This window comes from Falco biarmicus, chromosome 2, assembly GCF_023638135.1.
Source record: "Falco biarmicus isolate bFalBia1 chromosome 2, bFalBia1.pri, whole genome shotgun sequence".
NCBI lineage: Eukaryota > Metazoa > Chordata > Aves > Falconiformes > Falconidae > Falco > Falco biarmicus.
The window spans coordinates 79,427,372-79,435,702 of NC_079289.1; positions in this window are offsets into that span (position 1 = coordinate 79,427,372).

An 8,331-nucleotide genomic window follows, 5' to 3' on the forward strand; every position below is an offset into this window, starting at 1 on the left:
GGCAGCGCTTGGGGGCCGGCTCCGGCTTCTCCCGACACCCGTGCGGGGCGGCCCCCCCCCCCCCGCTTCCTCCCGGGCTGGTGTCCGGCGCTGCTCGGGCCAGAGCGGGGGCGGGAGGGGGGCGCGGCGACAGTTAAGGTGTTAAGGAACGAGAGGCGAAGCGCCAGCAGCTGCGCCCTTCCCCCTCCTCTGCACAGGGCCCGCCGCGGCGGGGGAGGAGCCCCCGGTCCGGGCATCCCGAAGGCGCGTTCTGCCCTGGCGTGCGCCCGAGCAACAGGCTTTAGGCTCTGGGGAGCTGCCCCGCCAAGGAGCCATGCGTCTCTGGTTTCTAGTCGCCCTGTGATTAGAAGCTTTGATGATCCCCGCAGCAGATTTCGGTGCCTGAATCCCTTTGTGGATCTAATGGCAGGTACTGCAGGACTCGGACCAGTGGATAAAGGGTCTTGCCGAGATGCTACAGTTGGAAGGAGTCTGTAGCCTTTGGTATGTAACACGGTGGTGGAGAGGCTGTTCCAATCTGCATCGTGACCTTCACACCTATCACATGTCTAAAGGTTAATAAAGCTCGTGTTTGTTTGCTATACTGAGTATCAGAGTAGTTGATTGTTGTAGGAAGTTAGCGCATGATCGTTTAACCTGGCAGGTTAGGCAATAGATAGAGGACAATGTGTTTTAAAGTTAGGATAATAGAGGCAGCCAGTCTCATCTTTGCAAAGCTCCATTTGAAAAGAATCTATGGAGACATTTAATTACTTTCAAAAGACATGGGACATCAAGTCTGTTCTCAGGGCTTTGTTCTATGTAGACTTGTTCCTGCTTAATTTACTCCGGATTAAACTAAACAATGGCTTACTCTGAATAAGAACATCTATGTATAAATAGATCAGGAATAAGAAATAGCTGTGTATAGAGACGAGCCCTTAGGTCACCTGTCTGACCTCCTTTTCCCAGCTATCATCCTAGCTTGTTCCTTGCTTTGATTTGGGACTTCAGCCTGGAGAGACTGCCATGCTCTCAAGGAGCTCTGCTTAAGTCGGAGTGATTTTGAGAACCAAGGCTTTGGACAGAATGCCTCCTGGAGGCGTGCACAACTTTGTCCCAAATAGCACCCCAGATATTTTATTCCACTAATGATACATTATTACTCAAACTCCTGTTTCGTTGAGAAGATGGTGAAAGTTGTAAAACTGAGTTAGACGAAACCCATCTTGCACTTAATTGGCAGTTGAGTTTAAGTAAAAAGTAGATTGTATACCTTCTACCTGCGCTGTGATTTGAGAATTAATTCAACAAACATCAGTAATAAAGGAGTGAGAGCTCATGACAGAACATGGAAAGAGTTCACTGAAGAGAATTTCAGTTACTTCAGTGCTTTTGAAAGGGCTAGGCCTAAATAAAATTCGTGTTTAAGGTGCTTAGAGACCTGGCTGCCCAGGCCCCAAGCTTTTAGTTGGTGAAGTGTAGGAAGGCTGGAAGAGGGCACCAGAAGAGCTTGTCTTCAAGAGGCAGAAAAAGAAGATGGCAAGGGAATTCCAGAGCAGTCAGGTCCCTGACCAAAAATAAATAAATAAATGAAATATGCTAATAGCTAGGGAGGCTGACAACAGTCAATACTAGGTCAGTTGAGAGTAAATCACGTGAAACCAGCCTAATGTATCTTTTTGCGGCAAGGTAACCAGTCTTGTGTAAATCCTTCTCTTCTGTGCAGGTATATTAACAGGGGCATCAGGAAGAAACTGCATCATTGCTTGCAGTATTTCTCCGTCCTTCCAGAGAACAGGATTTAATCCAGTGCTTTAGCCTTTTCTTTCTAGAATGAAATCCTTCTGAAGGGTTGCATGGCATGTATGAAGTCACCCCACCTGAAGCTTAAACAGGCCATAGGGCACCTTGGTCCTCTGTTAAAGCTAAAATATTTTGCTTCTATGACCTGTCAACAGGTAGAAGATGGCAACTATGTAATACCTTTAAAGCTGATACAAAAGAGCACTAATTTACAGCTTGCAGCTTTCCAAAAAGATAAACCAAAACCCCATCTATTCACCCATCCTGCAAACATTTAAGATATGCTTCGGTTTTTATACACAAACGGTGCAATACTGCAGTTGGCTTAAGCCAATGTAAAACTCCGTTGTCTGTGAAGGAGGCTGCCATCCCCTTTTTGTTCCAGTGCTAGTATTCACACGGTTGTGTTCGCATTCACGTGGTTCAATAGTAACTGAATCAGCTCAATGATCTCACTTAAAAAAACTCCCTTAGTTGGTTTTCAGACAGATTAAGAAAGCTGGCCTGATTTACCAGATGCTCGTTAATGTCAACAGAAAGGGAGGCAAGCAGGCTGGAAGGAAACTACCTCTGAAGAAGTTGATGAAAGGGGCATAGTTACACATCATAGCAGATGCTGGAGTTCCTTGCTGATCTCATTTAAAGCACTGCCCCACAAATAACTGAGAAGTGCGGTGTGGAGGTGGAAATGAGTGGTAGGAAGAGGGTGGGAATTCTTAACACAACTTTTCCACTGAAGAACACTAAAAAAAAAAAATAAATGTACAGTGTAGGTAATTCTGTAGGTGCAGTCAATGACACACTCCAGCTGGACTGCACCTAGTGCCCAGAGTCAGGCACATGTATGAATTTTTGCTACTTCAGAGCTTAAGTTAATGGCAGCTCTGCCTGCTCAGCACCCCAAGAGTCAGTTCCTTTATGAATTGATTTGAATGTATAAAAGTAAGCCTTGGGCCTTCATCAGCATGTTTTTAGTGCTTGTGACTGTAATAGCTGACCAAATCAGAACACAAGTTAATAAAAATCTTGTGGCTTTTTTGCAAAACTGAGAACTCTTCTTTAGAGGCAGAAAACTGAGGCACATCATAATTTGCTGGAGACCACATAAGCTCCTCATTGTAGAGACAGTAAAAGGACATACTCTGTATTTGATGTCCTAGTGAGAAAATCACTGTTCCAGGGCTTTATGTAAGCTTTGGAGATTGCTCTTAACATGTCTTATTTCATGGAATTACATGCCAAAAACCAGATGAGGGCAACCGCTCCCAGATGCTAAACTTTAAAGCCTGTTCAAAATGATAGCACTGCTTATTGATCCAGCTTTGCGAATTTTTTTTCCAAGAGACGAATACTGTGCTTTTTCACAACGGAACTATTTTTGCTGACATTATTCCTCTGTAAGGTTAATAAGAAGCCCTGCATTCAGGAACTTAATTGAGAAGTATTAAATAACCCAAATTTTACATATAACTCATTATCAGCTCTGCTTATGATGGTAGAGAGCCTGTACCAAGTGAAAAAATACTAATTAAAAAAAAAATTAATCACATTCATGCAAGCAGTTGTGTCTGTAGTATTGTGTAAAGGAATGCCTAGTCTTAAACTTTTGGTCTCAGACCTCTGAGAACAAAAAGGGTGTTCTGCATGATTTCCTCAAGCTCAGTCTTGCTCTGCTTCTTGGCAGACACCGTCATTTTTTAGGTACATTTTTTCCCTGCTGTTAACTGTGCTGCAGGGCACCATCTCCGAGGTCATTATCAAAGGGTTTCTTTGTCAGCCTGGCAAGCTCTCTCCTCCTGCCTCCACAAAGCCAAGGGCTAGTCTGGTCCCACTGAAATCCACAAAGGTCCCGTGCCAGAGCCGCAATTAGATAATATGCTGGTTTTTCAGACTCAAGTGGATCCGTGCCAGTTTACCTTATCAGATGATCTGGCTCCATGAGAACAAGGCCCTAATGACTCACATCCACCTCATACCTGGTATGCAAGGGAAAAAGTTGTTTTTCCAGCTGGGTCCCACAAATCCCAGCAAATAATGTGTCTCGTAAAGCTCCTTTCTTCCCAGAGACACTGATTAAAGTATGCATTCAGCAGAGATATTTGCTTGCCAGGTACTCCAAGTCACACAGTGGCGTGGGACAAGGTGGCAGGGTGAGTCAGAGGGTTCAGTCCCCTGTAGCTCTTCTAAGGGACAGCACTCAGCAGCGCTTGCTGGGGAGAAAGCAGCTTCAGATTCACGTTGAAAATTCAGCAGAAACAAAACCCTAGTTTTCAAAATCGAATAGATTTAAATACAGTTATTTTAGTCCACATAACTAGCATGAAAAGTTTATAATTTGGTAACAAAATCAGGAAAAAGCCCCTCTTTTCACCAAAGTGTTTTCATTCAGATGGATATTTTATTTTGCTTTGTACATGCAATCCAGCACCTTGGAGTGCTAACATAACACTTAAATCTTGACATAAAATTTGGAAAACTCTGAAACCCTTTGTCTAATAGCCAACTACCATTGCCTAGTAAATACACAGGTGTTAACAAAGACTCTATATACAAACTAATGTAAGAATGTAAATTCTGAACTGGGTTACTGACAAGAAAACGGATGTAACTTTTGAGTTTTGCAAAGCCCTTGTGTGAATGCAAACGCTGTGAACAATAATAAAGTGGAACAGGTACCTAAGCAATAGCAGAATAAAACTCTGACATGTCATTAAACAGCATAACTGAAGGAAATTATTTAAAATATTATTTTCAAAAATAGGTCTGTCTTAATAAACTATCATCCCATTGTGTCTGCCCCCACAATTGGTTTTGTCTTCCAAGACGTATTTAATAGGCTTACACGAAACTGTGGCAATTCAGAACTTGCAGGTCATTCCCTTGCCCTGCAAGCGTGGTTCCCCAGCTCAAGTACAATCTAATGCCATGTTTAAATCTGTCCTGTGAAACCTGAATGGCCTTTGTGTAAATTAACCTGGTACCTGCAATGCAGCTTGCACTGAAGGCAGCAGCCTCCCGATCAGGCAGGTGTGGGGATCTGCCCAAGCAGTAAATTGTTGGATATTGGATTAGAGGCTTCTGGTAAGCTATTGTAAAAGATCTGGGAAAGACTCTTCTGTGTTCTGGTTGACTAATACTTTCCATTAGAAAGAACTCTTTCTTTGGGAAGCATTAACTCTGTTGTTTTGTTGCAGGCCTTTGATATTTAGCAGGGGAAATCCCAGAGGCTATAGTGGTAGCTATTCACTGCCCAGAGAAACGTGAGTCAGTTTTAGCCGCGTTGTAAAGTATTAGAAATGCTGGCTCTCTGATTCACGCACAAAGGCAGATTAAAATCGGGCTGCCACCCACATCTGTCTGGCCTGCCCCCACTGCACAGATGGCTCAGCTGCTCTTAAACGTCAGCTGAAGTGCCACGAATTACAACCCAGCATATTTAATAGTACTAAAACTTGAGCACAAAGCTCTCGGCTGCCTGCAAAGCAGAACTTTCAAGGCAGTAAGGAGGTGGACAGCTATGGAAGGAGATCTTTACAGCCATCACTTTTAACCTGCCTATATTTGTGACAGGTCTTAAACTCCCTCACCAAGATTGCTCAACATTGTAGACAACCTGGTCCAGGCTGCTAGGTTGAAGCAGCAGTGAGCGCTGCTGTCTGAGCACAGGCATGACGTTACTCAAGGCTCCCTCCAGCAAGCCCCGCTCCCGTTCAGAACGCAGTGGTAGCAAAACGGCAGGACCCCCTCAGCTGGCTCGCTCCCTCCATGCTCTTTGTGACAGCAAACACGGGAAGCAGAGGGAACAGTTCACCTAAGAGCATAAAAGATCTGATGCTGACACCACCTCCTCACCCACTCCGGCCAGCCTTTGTGAGGACCCTGGGCAGAGCACTGTGCTCCTCCAGCGGTGGGGATGAGAGGGGGGGTCCGTCCTTCCCCTGGCCCCACGCTCTGTAGTCCTGCACGCAGCAGCGGGCAGCAGCTGGATGTGAGGCCAGTTCAGGGGAGACCATTCTCTACAGAAGACGCACAGTGTAAATCCTTCCAGATCAAAGCGCCCCAGGATCCTTGGGGTCACACGGCAAGCTCGCTGCCATCTCAGATGGCCTATTTTTGTTCAAACTCTTCCCAGTCTGCCTGATACTCCATTCTGGTTGGCTCGGGATTCATCTGTGTGCAGGCCGATTGCTTCTTCTGGGCTCGCAGTATCAGTTTGTCTACATAAAGAAATGAACGTGCACTAAGCAGTGGGGATGCAGTACTGCTCGGCGTATGCACTGACAGGTGCTTTCAAAGCGGCAGAATACCTCTTTAGGTATTCATATATATACCTCAAAGGGTCCTCAAGGGATGCTGGCCTGTAGTAGCTACTACAGGGTAAGTTAGTCTTCTAGCTGACTGAACACTACCTTCTCTTGTGTGTAAGTCTTACATATTTTTGTTGGAGGGCTCATTCAGTTCTTGTTTTAAAAATAGTTTCAAACATTGCAATTCATTTTTACTGTGATGAGATATTTTTGCCTATGCCTTTTATACAAGAATCAAATAAATATTATTGCCAAGCACTTTTTCTAACAAGTCAGAATAACTACGGCTATGTGGAATTATTTATGAAAATACAGTTAGATACATACAGCTATGCTGCCAGTATCATTTGCTTTCTCGTCATTGTATCTGCAGCATCCAACAAAAAATTATGAAATTTCCATTATACCAAATGGTATATAAATCCTGAAGTCAGCTCTGTGAACATCTGTAACTGTTTTATTTGGACATAACTTTTTTATTTAAATGTATTCATTTAACAATACACTGTAGCTTAAAAGGCCATTATAATAATAAAATCTCTCTAGTAACTCTTTAAATATTTTCAAAGTCACTAAGTAAAGCTAAGAAACCTGCCAAAGTTGTAAACTTTTTATATACATCTCACAAGTTGTTATCTGACTTCTAATAACATACTGGGCTAATAAAAACTCGGGTGTTTTACCTATCAATTCAAACTGTTTGTCTCATGCACTGGCTCACCACTTTCCCCATGGGCTATATTATTTTAATCAACAAACACACATGCACACATATATACGCTATATGAATATACGGAACTTAAAAGTTTCATCTCCAAAAGGTTGTAAATGAAAGTATTATACGTACATAATATTGTGTGTATCCTGCATATATTCTCTAAACATATTAGAAAAAGCTAACATGAAAGCCGAGAAAACACAGTATTATATACAAGATTCAACGAGGATAAAAGCGAGGACTTTAAAACATGTTTAGTTTAAAAAATAAATCTCTTCTGAAGAGTATACTTTGCACAGTAAACATCCATAAAAAGGCTGCTTTTCTAGAAAGCTGTCTGTAGTAGCCCAGTAGTACAGCAGTTTGACGTTCAGAATACACTGCCTTTGGCACAGAAGTCTCTCCTCCTACCAGAACATTTTCTCCAGTAGCTTGTGACCATGGCTGAAGCAGTGTGGAAAGTACTTCTACTGCTGAAGTGCCTCTTTCGTAAAAGTCGTCCCCTCCTTCTCTTCCAAAACTATTTTGACTTGGTGAAGACTTATTTGTTACCACCTTACTGTTAACAGCCTGACTTAAACCCATGGCAGCATTACATACCGCTACATTCAAACTCATATGACCTTCATCATCTTCATTATACCTAAGGGAATAAAATTGAAAATACACTTCACAAACATAGCAAATTGCAGCAGAATAACATTACCGAGGATCATTCCACAACGTGTACGGGGGGAATACTCAAGTAGATTTAATGCTAGACTATATTAAAACCACTTTACCTCAACATACCACAAACTGAGATTAACTCACTCATCTTTTCTTGACATCTCTGCTGTCACAGAGGTGACAAAAGAAGAATAACATCTAAGTAGACTGCCAAAACTGAGAATGTCAGCAAGTAAAAGATGAATTAGATTGCTATATATTAGGTGTCACTCAAACAAAAAAACACTCCATGTGAAGGAACACGTGCAAGAGGGTTCCAAGAAGTAGTTTTTATCAAATATACATCACGTAACAAAAAGTAAGAGATACCTATTCATAATTAGATTTTATTTGCTGGATTTTCTCGCTTCAAAACGGAGAATATGGCTTGTTTATACAACAGAAGCTGCTGATATATTTAGGTTCTCTCTTTAGCGGATGCAACTTGCACAGGGTCAAAAAAATCTCTTTCAACAATGTAGGTTACCAAGCTTTTCAAAGTGGAAAAGCTATAAAAGCAAAAAGATCCTTTTATTTTTTTGGTTTAACCATATTTACAATAGGTTTTCCATCATGATAGTGAAATCTAAATAGTAAATTGTTTCATGCTTGGAATGTTTAAAACAGAATCAAACTTAAGATAGCATTTAATTAAATATCTGGATCTCTTAAAATGTTTAAAAAAACCCATTACTTTACAATCTGAACAAGAATTAACTAGTAACATACCTGAAACAAGAATGACTGCTGAGTTTATGAGCTTTTTGAAGATGTAGGGTCAATGTATAACTCCAGGAGAAACATTTCTGACAG